The sequence below is a fragment of the Aythya ferina genome, assembly GCF_964211825.1.
Source record: "Aythya ferina genome assembly, chromosome: 1".
In the NCBI taxonomy this organism is placed as follows: Eukaryota; Metazoa; Chordata; class Aves; order Anseriformes; family Anatidae; genus Aythya; species Aythya ferina.
The window spans coordinates 1,271,590-1,295,282 of NC_140296.1; the positions used below are offsets into that span (position 1 = coordinate 1,271,590).

General features: G+C 50.3%; 1 long non-coding RNA gene across 1 annotated transcript; it reads right to left on the minus strand.

The window, feature by feature from the left end:
• Positions 1–21,480: 21,480 nt before the first annotated feature.
• Positions 21,481–23,366, minus strand: LOC311436547. The gene is made up of 2 exons (XR_014692933.1): positions 23,103–23,366; positions 21,481–22,459 (listed from the first exon to the last, which is right to left on the minus strand). It is a non-coding gene; the product is annotated as an uncharacterized lncRNA (long non-coding RNA).
• Positions 23,367–23,693: the final 327 nt, after the last annotated feature.

The window sequence follows — 23,693 nt, forward strand, 5'->3', positions numbered from 1 at the left end:
GTGCCAGCCCCAGGGCAAGTCTGCACGGTGCTGAGCAGGTCCCTGCTTTGTCAGAAGATGCAGCAGTGCTGAGCACATAGCAATTTGGGGCACTGAGCATCCCATGCTGGGGAAAAAAGGAGGAGAAACCGAATTTCTGGCCTTCTAACAATGCCTCTTTACTCCCTACTGCATTAAAGAAGCACCCGGTGTGGACCCACAGGCTTGCAGAGCTTGCTTTGAGCCCCCTTGCTTGCCTTGAGCTTCCCCCTGGGGTTTTGCTGAGCTGCCCCATCTCAGCAATGTCACCGCTCTGGGGTGCCTGTACCTTTCAAAGCACTTTGCGCAGCTGTCAGAGTCTCCTTCGCCATCACTCACTCGAGCTTTACATATTTAACTCTTTTAATCTCCCATTGATAAATCGCTTCCTTCGAGCCCTTAATCACTTTCAGCGCCGTCCTCAAAACTCCTCGCAGCGAGATGACACTCGTCAGGCACCGAGTTAATTAATAGATGACAGATCTCCTCCAGCGCCGAGCTGCACTGCTGGAAAAGGGTTTGAAAAGTGCAAAGGAAAGAGGTGGTGAGGTTTTAATGTTTGATGGGGCAGCCACACCTGCCTCAAGAGGGAAAGGTGAGGAAGAGGAGGAGGCTGTGCTCATCCACCCATGATGGAAGGGGCTGCAGGCTGACACCTTGCAATTTCCTGCAATAACCCATCTTTGGCATAATTCCCCTTCTCTCACCTCTGTTTTATTTAGAAAAAAAGCTCAAAGCAGGGCTTCACAGCGTGGCAAAGGAATAAGCGGGTGTCACATCTCCGTGCAAGGCCAGGAATGGGGTAAGGACACCGGCATGACTACAGCTCACAGGAAGATTTATTAACCTCTTGCTTCCTTTTTTTTTTTCAGCACTCTCAAAGTCACCTATGTTCTTTTGTATCACTTCCAAATAAAAAAAAAAAGTTGCAGGTGCTGATAACATCTGACATCCCTCTGATTTAGTGACAAACTGCTGGGGAAAGAAAGCAGAGATAAAGGCAGCCAATTCATCCTGATACCCTGGAGGCTCTACAGAGCCTCGTGCCCTCCGGTGTAAATCATCCCAGCAGCCCGTCCTGTGTCACAGCCTTTGGGCACAGCTCTGTTACGGAGCCCGTGGCTGTGAGGAAAGCCCCTGTGCCCTAATTCAGCCCCTCCATTCCCTTCCTTAGGGTGCACCTGGGCAAAGAGGGTCTCCTGCCACCCCATGGGAGTTGCAGCATGGGATGGGAGGCTGCAGATGGGCTTGTTCCTCATGTTTGTGCTACATGGTTGTCTACAGTGATCTGAAATCCATGGATCTGGCCTCAAATTGCTCAGTATCTGGCAGGATGGGAAGGGGGAGGGAGATAAGCAGGGCAGCCATCTGCCTTGGAAGTGCCATGGTGGCACCAAATGCTCGGTCCCTTGCAGTCCAGGATGCTTGTTGGGTCACAGGTGAGCTCAGGGCTGGGCAGGTGCTCCTGCCAGCTCCTGGGATGTGTCAGAGCCTTGGCACGGCTCTGCTGGAGAGAGGCAACACCAGCGACTGCCAAGCAGAGCATTCCCATCTTCTGGGGGTGTCATTCAGCAAAATTGTCCGTGCTTTGGTGGAGAGAGCCAGGCTGGTGCCACGCAGCTGATAAGCAACTGCAGAAACATCTGACAGCATCCCTTCTCCCTGAATGCTCTCTAACCACCTCTGGTTCAAAGCCTTTTACCCTGTGAGGTGTAAAAGAGGAGAAACTCATGCAGATGTTATCTGTGTGAATGAACTTGCACTATGCAGGCTTTCAGTCCATATACTTGCCGCGTGGCTTCAAGCTAGTGCAGATAATTATCTTCAGACAGAGTTCTGAAGCTGCTGTATTTCTTCATGATTGAAGGGCCTGCTCTCAGAACAAAAGTCCTCGAATACAAGCAGCTGGGAGAAAAGCTCCACGGAGAGGTCAGGGAAGGGGAGATCTGCCAGGAACGGAGAGCAGCAGGGATGAGGAGGTGTTTGCAGTGCAGGGGTACAAAAAAGCCAGGATCGGGGAAGAAAAGAGGCTGAAAGGCACTCGAGAGCTGAGGACAGCAAGAAAAACACTTAGACTCCGGAGAGGGAGAGCACAGAGAGATCTCTGGGGGCTGATGACTTGCTGGCAATGCATATTGTGCAACAACCTTGCCTTCAGCTCTTAAGATGAAAGCAAAGGAGTTTAGGAGATGCCATCTGCTTGGCTGTTTGGGGTCACCCCCCTCTTTGCAGCTCACCTCTCCTGGCAGCAGAAACAAAAGGATCCAGGTTGAGAGAAACCCAGCCTCGCTCGTTTGGTCTTCAGCAGGAAAATTTGAGTGTGGTGGGCAGTGGTGGGCTGGGGAGGGTGTAGGGGGTGCTTTGATCAGCCTGTATCTGTGCTCACACCGTGCAGGGGAAGAGGTGGGCTTTGTGGGTGAGCGACCTGCCCGGCTCTCCTATCAATCTTCCCTCCCCTGGAAAAAAAAAAAAAAACAAAAAAACAAAACAAACAAAAAAAAAACACCCAAGCAAATATTGGATCCCTGGTTCAACAGAGACCAGGTCTGTCTGGGTGCGTTGCTCCTGTTCATGCTGGCTTTGTTGAAGCTGTGTCCTGGTGCCATCTGAGAAAGCTCTTTTAAAACAGGGGGGAAGGATGTCAGAGGGGGCTCAGTCAGTGCATGCTCCCCAGCACATCTTCAGAGGGGACAAGCGAGGGACCGTGCAACTCTACAGGCTTGAAAGCTGTGCAGAGGAAACCAACAACGTTGTTCCCCAACACTGGCCCTATTTTTTATTTTCTCTGGGTACCCACCACCATCTTACCCAGCGGAGAGGTCCCTCTCAGGAGCTCCTGCTGTAGGAATGCTCCTGACTTTGCACAGGGGGATTTTACAGAGCAAATGCTGCTGAGGACTGGCTGTCCTTGAGCCCCTTGGTGGACACTGCCCACACTTTGGACACGTCCAGGGCAGAAACACGCACACCTTCCTCCTCTCCAGACAGTGTTTAACCAGGACAAACCCTCCCTGGCTTCTGTCACGGATGACACCAGCAGGTCCACATGCACTCAGCTGTTTGCCTTTGACCAATATTTGCAAATGTCTCCGTGACATCTCATGTCTTTAACCGGCGACCTTTCCCAATCGGGGCTGTGTCTCCTGATGGTTTAGGTGCAGGGCTACGGCTTGTGCAGGGGCAAGACAAGAGGCAGAGAAAGACAGAGATGGTGATTTTGTGTCAGCCTCCCTGGTTATGATACCTCAGAGGTCATCTGGTCCAACCTCTGCTCAAGCAAGGACACTGAGAGTTGTCCAGGTCCGTGTACAGCACCCAAATCTCTCTGAAACCTTTTGCACTTGGGTGCCCAACCCTGGTTTGCATTTGCCTCTTATTCCAGCTCCTGGAGGCAGCAGAGGAGGATGCTGAAAGCCTCTGCAGCACTCACCCTGCCCCAGGCATGCAACACCTCTGCCTTGCTGAGCGCAGCGCCATGCTCCGAAGCAGGTCGCTTAATCCTTATCAGCAGCGGCGGATTTCATCAAACAAGCAGCAGAAGTGAAATGGAAATGCAAGGATACATAATTCATGACGGAGCGGACACGATTTAATTGGCCGGGCAGAGGCGGCGTGCTCGCAGGCTCGCCACCTTGTTCTCCACGCTGAGGATGATGTCAGGTCGCCACGGGATTAGCCAGATGAGGTTTTTGGCAGCCCTTTGTTCTTCCAAACCTTCCCTGCACACCCAAGTCCTCTGCAGGCGTGCAGGGAGAGCTCTGTGCTTGGGGTTACTTTGCAGGACCTGCTCGGTGTCAGAGAGAAAAGGGCTTATTTACACATAAATGAGAAAGGCAAATCTCCACAGGACGCAAAGGAGCAGGGTGTTATTGGCAGTTTCTTTCCTTTGCAAAGGCAGCAATAACCCTGGGACAGGGATGGGGATGGGGACACGCTCAGCACAGCTCTGGTGCTGCTGTGCTGTGGCTGCAGGGGACTGGTGGATGTCCCTTGGCATTGCACAGTGCAGAGCCTACAAAGCAAAGCACCTAAGTCCTATCCAGGCTTCCAAATTCCCCTTCCTGAGCTCCTACATAGCCTTCATCAGCCAAGCAGACATAGCAGATGTCTCCTTGTCCTCCTCACATGGATGAGACACGAAGAACCAGGCTCGCAAGCCCATGGAAATGTGAGTCCCAGGGGAGCTAGCCCTCCCAAATCCTGCTTGGAAACCCACCACTGCTGCTTTGGGGCATTTTTTTCTGCATTTGGGGAAGCAATCACACCTTTTTAGCCAGTGGGGAACATGAGAAGCAAAGTGATTGCCCAGGGTCACCCAGGAGGGCATTGACTCCAGCTCCTGGACCATCCATCAATTGCTCCCTGCCCCTTCTGCTCAGCCTCATCCCACTTTCCCATGGCAGGGCTCTGCTGCAAGCAGTTTTCTGCAGGGAACAGAGGCAGCAGGATAAAAAAAAATGGGAGGAAGGGAAACTCCAGCAGTGCCCAACACGCCCCCAGTGTAAAAAACCCGGTCTGGTATCCCCCTGACTCCCACTCAAAATACCACAAAAACCATCCAGGTTCTTCCCAACCCAGCCTGAGGGAGGGGGGGGGGTTCCTTCCGCTGCTCCGATTTGAGCCAAAAAAGAGATTATTTCGCATTCCTGCGAGGAGGGATGGTGGGATGGGAAGGGGAGTATCCAGCAGGGTCCTATCCCACCAGAGCATCCAGACAAGTGCTCTGCACAAGAGAGCAGAGCTGGCAGGGCTTCTTCTTCCTCTTTTATTTTTCCCCCCTTTATTGTGGAAAGCTTTAGAAAAAAAAAAAAATAACCAGGTGGAAATGGACTCAGCAAGGAAACCTGGTCGTACTTAATCACACTCTACCTTTCTGGCAGCAACAGGGACAGCATTTCACCGGGGACTGTCTTCCTCCCCAGCAGAAGTAAATTCCTATTAGCACTGTTGCTATTTCAAGCCGCTGATTCATTGCAGCGGCCCAAATGAGTTTCACAGAGTGGTCAAGTGCACATTTAGCATCCTTCCAGCTGTGTGTCTGGGATTGCTGAGGGCTCGAGAGCCCTCTGCTGTCCACCCATCTGGCCCCCTAGGTTTGTAGCATGTGGCACTAGGTGCACACTGCTTCCCATCAGCTCTGGTCACCTCTCCAGACCCTGAAAGTGAAGGTCTAGGTGGAGAACGGGGTGCTAGGAGAGATTTATCAGCTCCTCAAGAGCACTGCTTCAAAAATGGGTTTGGTACATCTGAGATTGGCCAGGATTTGGCTAGGCAGAGGTGGAAGGACAGTGATGGGGCTTTCTGGTGTCCGATGCAAAACCCCCAAAAGCCACTGAGGTCCAGGCAGTTCGTTCCCCATCATGCTCCCTTGTACCCAGTCAGTTTCCATCACCAGTCATCTGCAGCAGCTCTGCTCCAGCCATGCAGGATGCCCTACAACAAAGAGCACACGAGCCTTTCTGGGCCATTAAGCTCATCCTGGGCAATGCATTTCCCCTTCAACGTGGAGAAGGCTCCCTCCATAAAGCAAAAGTGCTTCTGGGCTCCCCACTGAGCCCCAGCCACCAAGGCTTTTGTGCCTGGGAGTCTGCCTCTAATGTCAAGACTCAGCTGGAGTACTCCCCATTCTGCCTCATGCTAGATAATCTCAGAAATGATAGGAACATTTAATGTAATAATATCTATAGCATAGCATACGTGTGCAAAATGCAGGTGTTGCATGCGGGGTGCTGTGAAATTTGGATGATCTAGACAATTACCAGCACAAAGCTCATCATTTCATTATAGTCATTATTTTAGCTTATCTATACAAATATACAGAAACCCTTTGAGGGTGCTATTGCTGTGGTTGTACTGGTGTTACTGCATGTCTTCAGCAGCAGAGCTCGTGGCTAGCTGGATAGCAGGGCAGGTTTGACTGGATTCAATAATTCATATCTATATAAAACTGGCCTAAATGGTGGGAGGGAGGATTAAACACAAAGTTGTCCCCAGAGCCAAAATTATTTGCTCGTGCTGGCTGTGTTACCTTAGACAGCAATGAGACTTTTACTGGTTGTTTTATTAGTAGTCCATAAAAGCCTCATTATACAAGTCCACTGGTAATACATTATTTAGATGTGACACCTTCTCATCTGGAGTGATTGGTTCCCTTTTCTGCCCTGTTTCAGGTGTGTGAGGTCTCTGTCCCTCTGGGCTATGGGGTTGGGACGTGCTCCTCTATTCCCAGAGACTTGCAGCAGGACACACAGGCTCCAGCCTCATGGCCAGGACACTTCCAGAGGCTGAGTCTCACAGCATCGTCGGGGGGTGACAGGAAGGGTGCAGGGACAGCCCTCTGGATCCCGCAGCATCTCCTTCCTCCCATCCTAAATCTGGGCAGGACAGAGTGAGAATCCTTGCAATGAAGCTTTGGGAATGGAAAATATCCATATTCACATATGAATAGCAGGATTATTTGCAGTTGTTTCCTGCTAGCCATGGAGAAGTCCTTCATTTTTATTAGGATTTTTTTGAGGAGGGGATAGCAACAAACTGGACCCCACAGCTGGTGTCATGCAGACAAACAGAAAGCCCACAGGTAGAGAGTCTCCAAAGCCAAAATCCTCCCTTTCCTTTGCTTGTCCCTCAAACTCTGGTCTTGGTACAATGCCTTCCCTCAACATCATTTTTCCATTTGGGTCAGTGATGGGAGCAGGAAGGCTTTCCCTACCATGGGAGCTGTGATGGTCTGACCTCTGGGCATCCACCCAGAGCACCAGCTGGCTTGTGTTCCCATTCGAAACTGGGGTGGGAGAATGGAGCTATGTGGAGCAGGAGAAGAGGCCATGAAGTTCAGCACCCCTGAGCTTCATGCTTGCACAAAAATCCATCTCCGATAACAATTTTCCTGACCAAATCGAGCTTTTCCTAACAAATCATGGACACCCTGCCCATCCCACCTGGACCATGTGCTGGGCCACCATTTCTGAGGCTCTGGACTCAGCAAAACCAGGCTGAACAGAGGGGAATTTTGCCTCTCCTGCCTCTTGCCATGGCACTGATGCCCAGCACTAACCAGTAAGGTCCCAGTGAGCCCAATTAGAGCCACTGCTCCAGATTGCACCAAATCCAAGCTCTGGCCTTCATTTGTAGGCACTACCTGGCCCATGGTGTGCAATCCTCCCTCTTGAACCCTCCTGGAGGTCTGTTCCCACCCTCTGCCTTCTCCTTCTCCTCCTTTCCCTGCCCCTGCTCTCCATCACCCACTGCCTATGGCTACCACCCAAATTCTGAGCAGTGACCCACAACCACACCACCTTACACCCCAAGCAGCACAACGAGGTTTGGCACTTCATCCTCTGACCATTCCTGATGATGCATTTAATGCTGTTAATAAGAGCTGGGAGTAGGGATGTATAAACGAGCAGGAGATTCCCCCTCAGCTGAGGGTGCTTTACTCCAGGAAAAATGAAACGTTGCAAAACAGACATGGTTTTGGGCTCAGATGCCCCCACAGAAGCTGCCACCAGGCAAGAAGCAGGTTCCCTGTGCTCAGAGCCTGACCCTGGCTTTGTTCAGGCTGCAGAGAGGAGGGGAGATAAAAAAGGGGCTGGGGGAGAGGAAAAGGGGTGAGCAGCTGTGGTTTGCCTCTTCTGAGCCTCGCTGATTAACATTCACAATCTAATGAGACTGGAACGAGGATCTGTTCTTGTTTGTGTACCGTAATGGATGATGATGCCGAGGTGGTTGGATTCTGGCTGTGGAAATGGAGGGTTGTGGTAATGTGACAAGAATTAATGAAATGTAACCAGGCTTTCATATAATTAAAAAGAGGAATTGCTGGAAAGATGGCTCATGCAAAACAGTGGGCTGGGGGTGGGCAGGGCTGATTAAAACTGGTGACTGGCTACAAATGATTAGATTAAAATCAATTAACTGTAGAATTGCTGTCTGGCATATGGAAGGATAATTCAGTTACATAACTGGCAACAGGATTTGCACTTTGCAAATGTTGTTTCAGTAAATCAGACCAAGCTTAGACAACATGGCCATTTAACAGGACGCGCTGCTGATCTCTGATTTTGGGGAGGGGGATTTGGGAAGGCAATGCAAGGAAGAACCCGCAGCCCAGAGCAGCAGGGAACAAAGAGTGAGAAACAGAGTGGGAACAAAGTCTGAAGATGGCTACAAAACTTCGTGGTGCCCTGGTTATTTGTAAACAGGGGCTGTTTTCATTACACTTTTAAAGACCGGTCGGATTAAGGAAGCATTAGAGGAGCTCAGCGCGGGTCGGCTCCATGTCCTCCCTCCTCTGAGAGCCTGCTGCTGGTGGTGCCCATTAGCGCTAATGCAAGCACATTAGCACATTGAAAGGATTCCTGTGTTACCACGTCCCTGATGACTTCATTTCTTCTTCCTCCTTTAAACACCAGCAGAAGTAGGGGGTTGAAAGCCTGCAGGAGGAAAGCAAGTAGCTGCGAGTAGTGGCGAGGTGAGTCTGGGCCACCAGCCCTTGTCTCCTGCCTGGAGCAATGTGGGTGACCCTACAACACCCTCCCAGTTTGGGATTGCGGGCTCACAAAATCTTCTGTGCCCGAGGAAGCATAAGAAAGGCTTAGACTTGTTAGAGCACAACAGATGGAGGCCACAAGGATGCAGCTCTGCTGTGGGGCCAAGCTGAGAGAGCTGGAGAAGGCCCCGGGGGAGAGCTGCCAGGGCCTGCAGGGGGGGCAGGAAAGCTGGGGAGGGACTCTTGGTCAGGGCTGGAGGGCCAGGACGAGGGGCAGTGGCTGGAGCCTGGCAGGGGGGAGGCTTCAGGAAGAAATTGGGAAGAAATTCTGCCCTCTGAGGGCGCTGAGGGCCTGGCCCAGGCTGCCCAAGGCCAGGCTGGGGGGGACTGGGGGCAGCCTGGTGTAATGGGAGGTGTCCCTAACCATGGCATGTTGGAATTAAGTGGGTTTTAAGGTCCCTTCCAGCCCATGCCATTCAGGGCTTTTGTGATTCTGTCATTCTGTGATTATATACAGGTGACCTCGGGTGCTGTCCAATCTCCAAGGCTCCTCATGGCCCTGTGGATGAGCAACCAGCACTGGAAATATCCCTTGGAGATACACACCCAAGAGGCAGTGCTTGCAGAAGGGAAGCATCATGTTTTAAATCAGTTTTAGAAGTTCTTGTGAGGTCATGGATTTGCTCATCTGGGATACAGCTACACTGAGGCTGGGATTCACCTTCTGCATACGCCTTACTTCTAAGTAGCCCCTTTGCCAGGTTCTGGTCTGAATTTCTCTTATCAAGCAAAGGCACTGTCACATCATGACACAACTTTCATTGACACTGCTACAGAAGTGGACACACAGGGACAAACAAAGCTTCAGTTTGGGTATTTCTGGTAAGCAGGGTTCCAGGTTCATTTTGTCCCCAGAGCCTTGGGCTGCACCCTGAAAATGGCCACCAAAACACCAGAGCAGTGCAAGATGTTCCAGTGGTGTAATAAGTCTGGCCAAGTTGTGCTCACATCCTCAAGATGCAGCCTGCTCTCTAGGAAGGGTCATTGTCCTTCCGGGGATAGGGGATGGGCTTTGTCCCCTCCTTTTCCAGAAGAATTGTCCTGGAAGATCTCTGGAGATCTCCCACACCATCCAAAATATATGTGCTTCCTGTAGAAGAGGCTAGAGTAGATTTAGGTCAAAAATTGCTATGTATAGAGCAGAGAAACATCTCCTGAGCCATCTGCCATGCACCAAAGCCAAACTCTGCTTAGAGCCTGCTGAGGCTTTTTAAAAAAAAAGCAGGTTGACTGGCTTTCATTCAGAGCATTCAAACCACTTCTGCTCTTTATAAGGCTGTTTAAACATGGCTCCACTAAGCTGCTGTCCATCATAAATAAGCTCTTGGTTCTTGCTGTCAAGAAGAAAATTAACCCTGCTTCTACCTCTTTTCTGAACAAAGGCTGTGTCCACTCCTTGACTGGAGTCCTCACGTTTAGCAGCTCTACCAGGTGAGTGAGCACATCTTCCAGCCTCTTCTGCACTTCCAACAGGGTCTGGCAGGAAAACCTTTGCAAAAGATGCACATTTTATTTAATTGGTCTTGTTAATCTCCATGCAGGGACTGTTTCTCTGTCCTTTGTTTATTCTTTTGTTTGGTTATTATGCATTGGTGCAAAATCCCTCTTTCTGCAGCTCTTCCCCTGGGAACAGCACGCTTCCACTTTCTCCATGCCTCATCGATATCCCATCTGAATCTCAGCTGAGATTCTTCTTATTGCTCATCTTGCTTTCCCATGGCCAGAAGCATCATCACCACCCAAATCCCTCTTGCAAATTACCAACACTGCAGGCTTCAGAATAAAATCTTCCCCATTAAGGAGAGGATAATCATTTCCCTCCCTGAGTGAGATGCAGCAAATTTATTGGCCTGACTCAGCCAGCAAGTTTATGCAAAGGAAGTAAGGTCAAGACTGAGTTTATAAACCCTGCCAATATTCCTGCTCTAGGAGGTTTTCTTCTCTCTGACAAAGTAGTTCAGCAAGGCTGGTTCCTTGCTTGATGTCTTTAATAAAACCAGAAGGACGCAGATGTCTTGAGATAATTCACTCTTCAGCACTGAATTGGATAGCGATCCACACCGTGGAAATGTCTGTGTGTTGTCGTGGCTGGTGCCAGAAAATTGCTCCATTCTCCCCAGCACACAGTCAGGCAGAACCCCAGACCTGGACAAAAATTATTTCCTTTCTCTTCTGCAGTTCTGTATGTCTGTAGTTTTTCCTGTCCAGAAACATTTTTGAAAATTTGTCAGGCAGCCAAATGATCTTGTTCTGCTTTTGATTTAGAGAGGACAGTAAGCTGTTCTGGTTTGGGACTTTTTTTTGTATTTTTTTATTTATTTTTTGTTATAACATACTTAAATTAAAACCCCCAAAAGCAGTTCCAAAAGGGAAAATAAGCCTGTTCTATTTCAGCTTTGTAAGAAGATTCCACTCTGGGGACTTTTCCTGAAACAGCGATTTGCTGAAACTAAACATATCTGTAAAGCGTTGCTCGTTGAATGAGCCCGAATTCCCCTACAGGCACAAGATCCTTATGAACATAGCTGATTAGCTCTTTCAAATTGCTGTATTTAGATGTAGCTTGCATTATCATGGAAATAATAATTGGAATGTTTCCTACCAGAGATGCAAAGGTCCAGCGGGTCACCTTGTCCCCATCTCCACCTTTTGGGACCTCGTCCTCCTGCACAGAGGCAATGTGGGGACATTTGCATTCTGCAGTCTCTTGGTCACCTCCAAGATGGGCAGACTTACAGAACAGCTTTTTCCCAACTGGAAGGTGTCTTATAGAGGATATCTTTACTCTGGCCAGGACTTTGGCAGGGCAAAGACGTTTTCTAAAGCTACCTGGCCTTGAACAGGTCAGCGGGATTCATCTCAGGTGGACAGCCACATAGAGGGTTTTTCTGGCTCAATGATACTCTAAGACAGATGTTTTGTAGGGGCTCTGCAGGTTTTTATTTCCAAGCCAAGCTGAAGCCCAAAGAGAGGAGCCCCATCCTCTTCCCATTCCACCCTAGGACTGCCCAGGGACCTGCACCACAGAGCTGTGGCTGAAAGCACCACTGGGACCAAAAGCAGTCTCTGGCCAAATCGGGTCACGCAACCAAACCAGCCCCTGCGCTGCACCAGGGACAGGGTGGGCAGCACAGTGAGGATGTTCTTGGAGAGATTTTCCAATGCCAGAGTCCGTAGCTCACCATTAGCTCAAGCTGACTGTGAAACCTCACCTGGAAAGCAAGGGCTTGTTGCATGACTAATCACAAAGAGAGAGAGGATGTCCCATCCCTGGAGGTGTTCAAGGCCAGGTTGGATGAGGTCTTGGGCAACCTGATCTAGTGGGTGGCATTCCCGCCATGGCATGGGGTTGGAACTGGATGATCTTTAAGGTCCCTTCCAACCCAAGACATTTTATGGTTCCACGATTCTGTGACTGTCTTTGAGCCAGGCTCTCAGCTTTAGCCCTGGTTTATTCTGAGACCCACCACCATGGACATCTCCCCTGCTTTTGCTCCCAGGCCACTTAGGAGCATGCTTCTTCCTATTTATAGGCATCCCACAACAGCTTGTGGGGAAATAAACACCTGACACGTCCCAGCTTCTGATGTTTGCTAATGATACCCTGGCAGCTCCGTGCCAAACAGCTCCGCCAAGGAGAAGCACACTTCTCTCCAGATGGCGAGAGCTGCTGTCAGCTCAGATCGGGAAATCGCAGCTGAAATGAAGATGCAAACTGGCATGCAGCAAGGTAGACATCAGAATTATTTGTGATCTGTGAGGTCTGTCACTACCTATGAGCAGCAGCCCGGTGATTACCTGTCATAAACCAGCCCCTGCTGAACTTAATTGCTAACCTGATCTAACATGTTTTGAACAAGGCTGCTGGCAGGAACAAGGAGACAGGCGGGTGTGCAGAAGTGCCAGCAAGCTCTCCGGGATGAGGGGACACCAGATTGCTGAGGAATGCAGAAGGCTCCATGGAAGATGTCATTTCCAGGTCCTGGGCAAACGCAGGGCTGAGACCATGCTGGTGGCTTTCAGGTTGGTGCAAGCTCTGCAGGAGGTCAAGCCCTTGGAATATTTCTTCTTGCCTTTTTCCATCCAGGAAGGCTGAGAAGAAGAAATGAGGCAAAGCTTGCTTCTACTTTTACTTTGGGATATCTCTATCATGTTTAATATGTACCTGGGACATTGGGTGAAGCACAGAGCTCTGATTTCCCAGCATGATGCCAGGGATAGCCTGTGATGTTCAAGAAAATCCTAAGCCCTTCTGACCACCTAATGTGCTGTGCTACCAGTTTCTGCTTTCTCCTGCAGGTGCTTGATTCCATACCCAGTCCAAGCCTTTGGCATTAATGCACTGCTGTGAATGCTCCTGGAGGACTTGGAAATTTGAAAGAAATTGCGAGTGCCATGGAAATGATGTGGGATGAGGTTGCAGTGATGGGGTAAGGTGGGCTGAGACACTTTCTTACCTCCTTCTGCCCCAGCTCCTCTATACCAGTCTCCTTGTCCTGGCACAGCAGTGTCCCACAACAGCAGCCTTCTTCTGGGTGGTGCATCGCCTTGGGCCAGCATCCTAACTTATCTCCATGAGTTAGCAAACTGTCTGACACTGCTGTGCAACAAAACTTTGTGCTGTCAGTGCTGCTCAAATGCCTCTACCTCCGGAGAATTACGGAAAAACACGTAATGGGCTGCTGAGAAGAGACTGCTACCATTACCAGTGGGAAAATATCTGAAGACATGCAGATGGAAGCAAAGCTGGAGTTAATTGTGATACCATCGTTAGGACAGGACTCAGCCCAGAGAACCCAGGGCTGCACAAGTCACTCTGTCACCAGACAAGTGCTTGCAGAGGAGAGGACACCCATGGGGAGGAGCAGAGCTCCTGCCAGGGAGCTCAGCACACATCTGAGATGTGACTGTGCTCTCTGTGTGTCGAACACAATCACGTCCATCATTTCAGCCTTGCTGGATAGCTCTGTATTTAAAAGAACGAGGAGAAAAAAAAACACGTCTTTTATTTATTTATTTATTTTGCTACCATTGTAATCTCCCTGCAGAAGTTAAACTCCCCCAGGTTTCTCTCCCAGGCTTGCTTCCCTGCAGGTAGGTGCTTCCAGAACTAGCTGCTGCCCATGGCACAGACAGGGTGCGTAGTGCCTTCCTCAGCCCCATGCTCAAAAGAGTGCCCATTTCACATATGCACTGGAAACCCCATCCTTCTCTGCCTGGCATGATGGCTCGCAGCAGCAGCAGCCACCCAGCACAAGACAGGGCATCCTGGAAAGCTCTGTTCAGCAAGATGCACCCCCCTTCCCTTGGCAGATACAGGTACCGGCGTGTGGAGAACATTGCCACTGGCAATTTTGGGGGGGCAAACCACCCCACAGCCATGAGCACAGACCCATTCTCCCATCTGCTGGGGGTCAGTGAAATTGCTGCTCGTTCAAGCCATATGCGGAGCCCATCGTGTGGCCACGGGCTTGCAGGAGAGAAGGTGCAGGAGGCTTGCAGCACAGAAGGACTCACAGAAAGTGTCAGCCAGCTCCAACCCCTCTCTCTTAAGAGAGAATAGGTACTTTGCTGGCTGCAGAGCAGCTCCCTGATACGGTGACTCACCAGCCCTTATGTTACACTTCGTATTTACACTCCCCAGTGCTAATGTTGTCACACTTAACAGCTCACAAGGTACTATTTCATCTCCTAAATATACACCCCCATTGTGCTGCCTGAACTCCCTTCGTTATATCATGAGCTGACTGCGGGCATCAATCACGGCTCTGATAAACAGAAACTGCCCCTAATATCATTGCACAGGCTGCGAGCAGTCAGATCGCAGCTGCGCTGGAGCCAGATGGAAGAGGGAGCGTGGAATAGACTTGCTCTCTGTTAAATATATGTGACATTTAATTATGATTGCAATAGTTTGTCTCGCATCTAGGGTAACTGGAGACTGGATTCTGCAAATAACAGGAAAAACCTCGATAATACAAGCCCTGCTGCTTCCAGGCCCTGCCTGGTGCATTCTGCAGCATGCTCTGTTCCCAGGGGATTCATCATCTCAGATGCTGCATCATGCAAACTCAAGGAGCTGCAGGGTTTAGCCCCACCAGGATGAGCTGCCATGGACCAGAGAGGGGCAGCTGTGCTCGAGTTACTTCTGCTGTTGCAGTGCTGAAGAGGTGTTGTGCACATACTGGATGGAAAAGCAGCGCTGGTTGCAGGGACGGGTGATGTCCCAGATGGACAAAGGTGGCATCTGCAGCCAGATGGAGGCAGGTTTGATCAGTGGTGGGAGCTCTGGTCCTGCATCCTTGAGAAACCAGCTGCTGTCAGGACTTCAGGAGACATCATGGGTTGGGATTCCTCCAAGGGGGGGATTCAGAAGAGACCAAGGAGGAGTCTGCGCTGCAGTTTTTGGAGAAAAGTGAGGGAAAATATAGAAGAAAACCCAAAGTCTGTTCTCCAGAAACTCAGCCATGCCCACCAGCTTCCAGGTCAAGCTGAGACAGGCTTCCCATGCTGGAAAAGCACTGATATGGAGAGCAGGGGGAGACAGCAAAGGACTTTACACCAAGAAGGAGCAGCTCATGGTGCTTCAGAAAGGCTGAGCAATTGAATCAGAGCTTTGGGAATGGTGCAGCAGGGCTTGGGGCTGGATCAGGCATGACGTGCCCTAATCACGGTTATGAAGGTTATGAATCAGTGCAAGGTGATCAGGTCTGGATACGTCTCCCAGTGGTGGGGACAGAGGTTGCAGAGCATAAATGTGGAAGAGCAAGAGTCCCTGGGGCTGGGAACTCAACTCTTCTGTGGTCTGGGGCCATGAGCCCCTGAGTGACACTTTCTCTGAATAATACCCAGAATTATTAGTGTAGTTTTTGGCTTTAGTGCAAAAGTGGGGCCAGTGACATCTCATCTCCCAGCTTCTCCCAGCTTATTCCACCTCAGTCGCCTTCTTGCAGTAATGTCTGCTTAATGAAAGGTTTGGTGCTGGGAAAATGCAGCACGCAGCTAGAAATCTTACTGGCAGGTTTATATTTTGTACCGATATTCTTTGTTAAATCAAGGTCTTTTGTGCCAGGTGAAAAGCATGAATATCAGCAAACAGAAGCCCTCTTAATACCAGCCTTTGAGGAATGGATGAGCCTGCATCCAGCCCTTAAATTCTGATAATGATCTCCTCCCTGAAGCCCTGCTTTCAAAAAATCCTAAAGCTCTTTTCTCCAACAGCGTGGAGCTTTCAGGCAGCAAATGATGGCTTTATGGGTGGAGGGGACATAAATAGGACCGATTTGTTTCGTGCCTGGAGGTTTATTTCTTTTCTGGCAAACAAGCATCAGGAAAGCACCGCAAGCAAGCGCGGCTTTCCTGCATGTGGGCTGCTTCCCTTCCCACCTGCCTTTGTTAGGAACAGCTGCACCTCATAAATACTAACAGCCCAGTCCACTTTTGGGGCAGGTACAACATCGTATTTATGGGAAAATGGAGGCAGAAAGGATTTCCTGAAGGCACAAGGCAGTGCCCTGCAGAGATGTCCTGAAGGAGCTATTTTTTTTGAGCAGGAGACCGTTAAAACCAGCCTGTTCCCACAAATGTCCATGCCCTGGGTAGGGACATGAATATCAGATGAATTTCCTCTGTTTCTGGGGTAGCAGGACCATGGATGAGGAGGGGACAGGAGGGTTGCTTGCCACCCATGAGCACAACACCTTGCACGGGTGGGACTTTGCAGAGGAGCTGCTAAAACGGAGCGTGGTGGGGAGCAACCGAGGCTGCCTGTGCTGAATCCCCACCTCGACGAGGAAAAGCTTCCATCAGCACCTGAGCAGCGCGTGCCGGCAGATCCGAACAATACCCAAAGTCAGAAATAAAAAGGGCTGAATAATTTAGCGCGCTCCGGAACATGGGAATGGCAGAGCGCATCGCCAGAAATAGGAAATCGCCGCTAATAAAGGCAAGCGACAGTGGAAAATTCATTAAACATGTCTCAGACAAGAACATTTTGCCACTCACAGGGAAAAAAAAAAAAAATTAAACTAGAAATGAGGGAAAATTTGTTCTACAGATTTCTTTTTTTGATAGGAACTATGTAAAAAGCTGAAGCAACATTTGATTAAAGATTGGGAGAGAGAAAAAAAAAAACGACGTAAAAATGAGAACAGCCTGCAACTTTAATTTCAATTTTCTGAGGCCAAGATCCATCCATTTGGGTCTTGCCTGCATAAACAAGTCTGGGATGGGTGGTTTTGGGGGTGGAAAGGGTTCCTGGCCCTGAAGGCAGCTGCCATGTGGGGCCTGTTGCTTGCAGGCTTGGCACCCTGCAGGGACCCTTCCCCACTCCATCTCTCCCCCTCGCCTTGCCCCCGTTACCTGCACATCCCCGAGTGCTCTGCCACCTCTTTTATTAAGAACAAGCCACTCGTGGTGCAGCACCTTGGGCTGATAAACCCAACATCAGGCAGCACCACGAGCCCCACCAGCACTCCCTCTGCCATGCAGCACTGCCGGGATTTGGGGCAGCCACATTTTGTAGTATCACTTAATGGGGATTAAAGACTTGCATTTTTAGAGGCAATGAGGTTTATTGGTGGAAACCCAGGAGCTACTGATGCTTGTGACTGCTGACCAAGGTCAGTGCTGGTGGTATATGCGAGGGACCTGCTCCTCCTTCTCCCTGGTGACAAAGCCCTTCAAGAAGCCACCCAAGACCTCCCTCATCCAGCAGCCCCCCGCAGCCCAGTGCCATCCCAGAAGGGAATTGTGCTGGTAAAATCCCCGTGTTTGTGTCTGTCTCTCCCCCAGGAGAGGTTCCTTCTCCCAGGTCCCTCACCCTGGGCACAGCAAATCCCAAATGAAGTCGAAGGGAATTCAAGCCACAGCAGCAATTCCCCCGAGACTTTTCACAGTAGGAATATGATTTCAAATCGAAAAAATAAAAATAAAAAATAAAATAAATAAAAAAGAGAGAGAATTTAAAAGCAAGCAGCATCCCATCTATCCCCCCCAGCTCCCACTGCAGCCCCCACCCCTGGTTGCTCCCGGAGGTCCTTCCCCAGCCTCACCCCGTGCAAACCAAACGCCAGAAGGGGCTGAGATCTCCTGCTGGCATCTCACGAGGGGACAGCTTGCACAATTTGTCCCTGGATCTGGTGGCGGATGGTGAGGCAGGGTGAGGGCACCCATCTGCTTGCTCTGCAGTGAAAGACAGGTTTGAAATCAGGACTGCCTGACAGGGTGACAGTGCTGACAGCCGTCCCTTGCTGCCAACCTGCTCGCTCGTGCCCTGATGCTAATGCAGCATATGGTCCCCATCCATCTCTCTAACAGCCCCAGACCCAGCTGGCTGCCTCGCCAGCCCCTCTCCATCTGTGAGCAGCCTCGGTGGGCTCCGGGTGGTGGGGTCAGATCCAGCCCCTTCCTTCCACACTCATTTCTCAGCCCTGGGGCAGCCACACGGTGCTGCTCTGGGATGGCACAGCCCCAAAATAATGACAGATCTTTGCTGGGACACGGCTCCATCCCTGCAAGAGTTATGTGTGGCTTTTCTCCCCCAGGGGATGACCCTGACAGAAGATATCCACCCATAACAAGCCCCCCTGGTGCTTCGGTCCTGCGAGGTGTCCCGGGTTTAACTGCACGCTCTGTGTCTGTATTTGCCACCTGCATGGGTGCTTCTCTGTTCCAGCTCAGACATTTGATGCTTTGGGGCATTTTGACGCAGTTCTCACCTCCCTGTTGTCCAGGAGCAAAGCACTGCTGTCCCCTGAGTGTGGATTTGTTCAGAATTTGCTGCTAGGAAAACCCCTCACCAAGAGCAAAGGTCATAAGGATCCTTCTCGAGCAGCCAGAGGACCATCAGACCTAGCAATTATCTGCATTTTAGGCTGTTGGAGGAAGGCTTCTCTTCATCTCTACCCAACACCACCACCATTTCTCCTCTCTCTCCTCTTCTTATCACAACCCTGTCTCTGAAACCCTCCAGATGTACTCCCAGTTCCTGGCTCCAGCATCAGGACAGGCCATTTGCATCAACTTTTCCTCCGTGTTTGCAAACTCCACTGATTTCTTCTGACTTTTAAGAAAATAAATAAAGAAACCAGACAAAAAGCTTCTGTTCTGTGCAAGAATCATGATTACAAGGGACTCCCTGTGACCAAATAAACTGGTGGTTGCAGCAAAAATATGCATGAATAATCCTAAATGTTTGCTGGCAGCCTTTTAGAGAAAGAAATGGTACAACTAGACCAGGTAAATGCCTGGAGTAATATCACCAAAAGGCAGGAAAATGGGTTCCCTGGGAGCAATATATTCTGCTTTTGTGGTGGGAGGACAGAGGAGTTCATCTCAGCTGTGGCTGTGAACTTCCAGGAGGCCGTGGTTTGTGGAAGGGGAAAAGTGGGAGGTTTAACTGGCTGCAGATTTATTATTTGGGCTGACCTGAGGGAAAACGAGACTTTCCACCCCTTGGGAAATCCCGACACCCACCTTCATCCCTGATGGAGATGTCAAAATAGCGAAATTCTCTGTGAAGGAGGAGGGCAAAGAGAAAATATTAAGCAATATCAGAAAGTTTGTTGTTTGCTTCTCCAGTCCAGAACGAAGTGCATCTGCCTGCTCTGGCAAGTCACAGGAATGGAAACTCAGGGGCTTCACAACTATTTGGGGCTTGTCTCTGCTTTCAGAGCACCCCCATCATCGCTGCGGCCAGCTCGGGGGGCAATGAGGAGCACCAAGCATCCACAGCTCCTCTGGGCAACCTGTGCCAGCACCTCACCACCCTTACAGTGAAGAATTTCCTCCTAATGTCTAGTCTAAATCTATCTTTTAGTTTAAGTCTCATCCCCCTTGTCCTATCGTTATCTACCCAAGAAAAGGGTTGCTCTCCATCTTTTTTAGAAGCCCCCTTTTAAGTACTGAAAGGCCTCAACGAGGTCTCCCCGGAGCCTTCTCCTCTCCAGGCTGACCACCCCCAGCTCTCTCAGCCTTTCTCCATAGGAGAGGTGCTTTATGGCCCTTTATGTCCCAATCCCAGTCCCTTTATGGCCCTCCTCTGGACCCTTTCTAACAGTCCCACATCCTTCTGGTGCTGGGGGCCCCAAACCTGGATGCAGGACTCCAGGTGTGGCCTCATGAGGGCAAATTTTGTCCACCAAAGACACCTTAAATAGGTCACATCCCCCGTGGAGCATCATTAATGTGCACAAGGAACCCAGCTCGAAAGCAGCCCCCTCCCGGCCCCCTGGGCAGTGGTGGCTGCTGAGCTGTGGGGAGCTTCCTTAGCTAACGAGGCTGAGCTGAGCTCTCCTCCTTTGCAAAGCTTTTAAGTGACTAGTCAGGGCCTGGAGCATTCTCAGGATGAAACTCATCTGTTTTTTTATTATCTTTTTCTCCGGTAAAGCTGAAGTTGGATAATTTCTACTCTCTGCTCAGTTCGCTGAAAGGGAAGGAGGAGAGCGATCTCCCCAAAAAACAGACACAAAGCCATGCAAACGTGCTAAAGCAAGAGCAGACCCCCATCCCATCCCATCCCATCCCATCCCCATCCCATCCCTCTGCTGTGTCCCCAGATTTGGGGACACCCCTTCCCCTCTTCCAGTATCCCAGGGCCCCCTCTCTCCACCCCACCTCCTGGTGGAGCAGCCAGCTCATCTCACCTTTTTTGAACTTTTTCTGAGGAAAACTGATCTCGTGATACATTGATAAGGGGAGTGAAGGAATTGAGGGCTTCTCTCAGCTCTGCTGCTGGCAGTGGTGGAGCAGGGAGAGCTCTCCTGTGCCTCCTGGCATTGGGGCTGCTGGCAGTTCCACTTCCAGCCCTCTGCAGATGGCAATGACTCAAAAACAAACCAATCTAACAATGGTGCCTTTTATTTATTTATTTTTATTTCATTTTTATTTTATTTTAAATAAAAAGGGAGCTCTATATCCTGGATGTACCCAGGAAAGTGCCTTCTGGGCAAGCAGGAGTCCAGGCTTGTGGCCACCCCATCCCTGGAGACGTTCAGACCTGGGCAGGACAAGGTCCTGAGCAAGCTGGCAGCTGTCCCTACCTTGTCCCAGCCTCACTTTTTGGGGATATTGTGGATATTTGTGGATATTTCCACCAGGATGCCTGCCCCCTTGCCCGCTGATGGTGGTGCCAAAGCAGGATGCTGCAGCCCCGGCCATCAGAGGGGACCTCTGTGGGTTTCCCTCGGAGGAGACAAGCAGAGGGAAGGCCAAACCAAGCTCCTGTGAGCTGGGAGGAAAGTTATTTCTGGTTTCCATCATCTCCTGGCAAGTCTGTGAGTTTGTTTCTCTCCCTGGTGTTGGATGGGGCTGCAGGAACCACAGCGGGGTTTTCTCTTCCACCTTCAAATACTTCACTGAACCCAGGAGCTGGCACTGCCCCTTTCAGGTGAAGCACTCAGTGCTCCTCTCCTGCCCTGCCATACAACATGACCTAAAGGTCCCAGCTCAAGGAGGAGAAGCTACTTTCCTCTTGTTTTCCCCCAGCCCACAGGCTCTGAGCACAGACAGCACTTTCTGATACTGCAGCAAGTCTCAGGGACTGAGCCTGGCCTGGAACCCAGCGAGAAAATCCATTCTGCATGCAGCAGGTGCCTTGAAGGATCGGTCACCAGCACTGGAAAGGAAGGGGAATGGTAAATATCCCTCCCCGAGCCAGCTCCCCTTGCGGATAGCTATTTGCACACCGATGGAGGTGGAAATTAGAGCTCTCCATCAGCAGTCAGCCAAGCAGCACAGTCACACCACTCCTAATTCCTGAGCAAGGCTGCTGCTGTGGGTGGAATTACCTGGCCGTGTTCCCATCATGGGGCTGCTCCCTCCCATCCCAGACCAGTTTATACAACAGAAGAAGACTGAGGGGTACTGGGAGCACACGAAGGGATGTGCTGACTTTATTTGGGGCTGGTGGCTCCCATCTGTATGGATGCTGCCACCGTGCCCGCCAGCCTTTACTCAGGGGCTCAAACACCAGAGTTCTGTGGAGCTGAATGCTTTGGGCATTTAGCAGGATATGGATTTATTGCCACTGCATCCTGCAAAGCATACATCTTTCTTCTGCCTCCCGAATCCTCCAGAGCTGATGTATTTGATCTGCCCCGGGATGTGAGGCATCATGAAGCCAGCCCACGTAGCGCTCCTCCGGCCCCGCGGAGGCTGCTGGCACTCCATCAGATAACGAGGATTTCCTCTCCAGGTTATCAATAACTCTGAATAGCTCCTGAAGAGTTCCCCTCGTGCTGCCTCAGAGCACGACAGACTTGCTCAGCACCAGGAACAATGCAAGGCTGCTTCCAAAGACCAAGATTGGGTTGGATGCCTCAGTGACCTCTTCCTTTGTCAGCAGCATGCCCAGGTCCAGGAGAGGGTGGGAGCCTCAGGATGAGGTGTGGAAAGGAAATTTGGCCTCATCCAGACACAGTTCTCACTGAGAAGTGCAAAGTGAACTAGTGGGACTGGTCAGCAAAGGACCAAGGGATGTCCAGCCTGGAGGAGGCAGAGTGGGATCCAGCACCAGAAAGGATGCTGCCTTCATCAGGACATGCAAAGCAAACACAGGATGGAGGATAGGGACCCCCATCTCCTTGCTCCCCTTGTGCCACCACCACTATCAGCTCCTGGGAGGGCTGTGGCACACTGGTGTGCCTCTGGATGTAAAAGATCTTCCCCAGCATTTCACAAGGGCAAAAAGAGTCCCTGCTCCACAAAATATCCAACCCACCTCTTCTTTCTTTGTCTTTCCCTAGCCCAATCAATGATGGGCCATTTTCTCCTCTCCCCCCTGTTTGGGAATTGCAAGAGGTTGTTTTTTTATCCAGGTTGATGGTCTGCAACGGAGCAAAGAAGATGCCCTGCTCTGGGCTTGCTGCAGCTGAAGGACTCAAAATAAACCTTGAAATGAAATGAGAAACAACACCAGGAACAGATCAATGGTGAGTGCCAGGTTGAAATTTGCTTTATTTTCAATTTTTACAAGCAGCCACCCCAAATCCTGACCTTTCTACCTAGGGCTGAACCCCCCATCCAGCCCCAGAGCATTTAGCCCCTACGTGTCCAGCTGAAACATGCACTTGGCTCTTTGGCTTTGCTAGGACTTTCTCGCCTACCTGCTAGGGGAGAAGCACAGCCAGAAACGGCGACGAGAACTTTCCACAGCAGGTACATTTAAATGCAATCTTCCTGGCCATAAATCACAGTTTAATCTGACACAAGAGTACACCTCAAGTCCTCATCAATTTGCCTTCCTGAGCTGCACGTGAACGTGAATATAAAGGGCTCCTTGATTTATCCAGCTCGGAGGAGCTGCACGGTGTTTCTTTTAATAGCTGATGCTTTATCTATCAATTCCCCACTCCCCCGTGTCTACTCCTGAGCAGGTGATTAGAATTTGTCGAGATCTATACTTCACCACAAAGCAGACCCACTTCCCATTACAGTTCTAATGCACTAGCTTTTATCAGGGGAAAATGCAAATATTTATCAGCCCCCGGATTTATAAGCACCAGAAAAAAAAAAAAAAAAAAAAAGACATTACCATTTTAAAGCTCCTTTTCATTGCTTTTTCATGCCATCTTTCAGCACTGCTCACGTGCCTGTGCTGCTGCAGAGCAGGGGAAGGGCTGATCCCACCCAGACCCAAGCACAGGTCCCTGAGGTCCCATCCAGAGGGGTTTTAATTTCAAGGGGCCCTTTTGCAATATGCAAAGCCAATTAACTGATTAGCTGAGCCACCTGTTCACGGAGAGTCCCCTTCAGAGGCTAAGCTCAGGATAGAGGTGCAAAAGTTGTTTTGGGGGGATTTAGCCTGGATTTCCACCTTTAGCTGTAAAAGTACTCACCCACAGCTCCTCCAAAGCCCAGCATCTTCCTCTCTGAGGTTTATATTTACACCCAGAAGGGCATCCCTGGGCAGCTCTTTAGTGATTTTTGGACATTTCTGGGTCAGTCCCCATCAGGGCACCTGCCAGAAAAAAATAGGATTGCTGGGGACTCTGTGAGGAGTCCCCTGTGTCCCATCCATGCGTCGAGATACATGGTGTTCAGCTGTTATTTCTATTACCCAGCATTTAAGTCCCTCATTAAGAGGTGTTAACTCTCATTTAATTCCCTCTCAGGATGGCAAGTG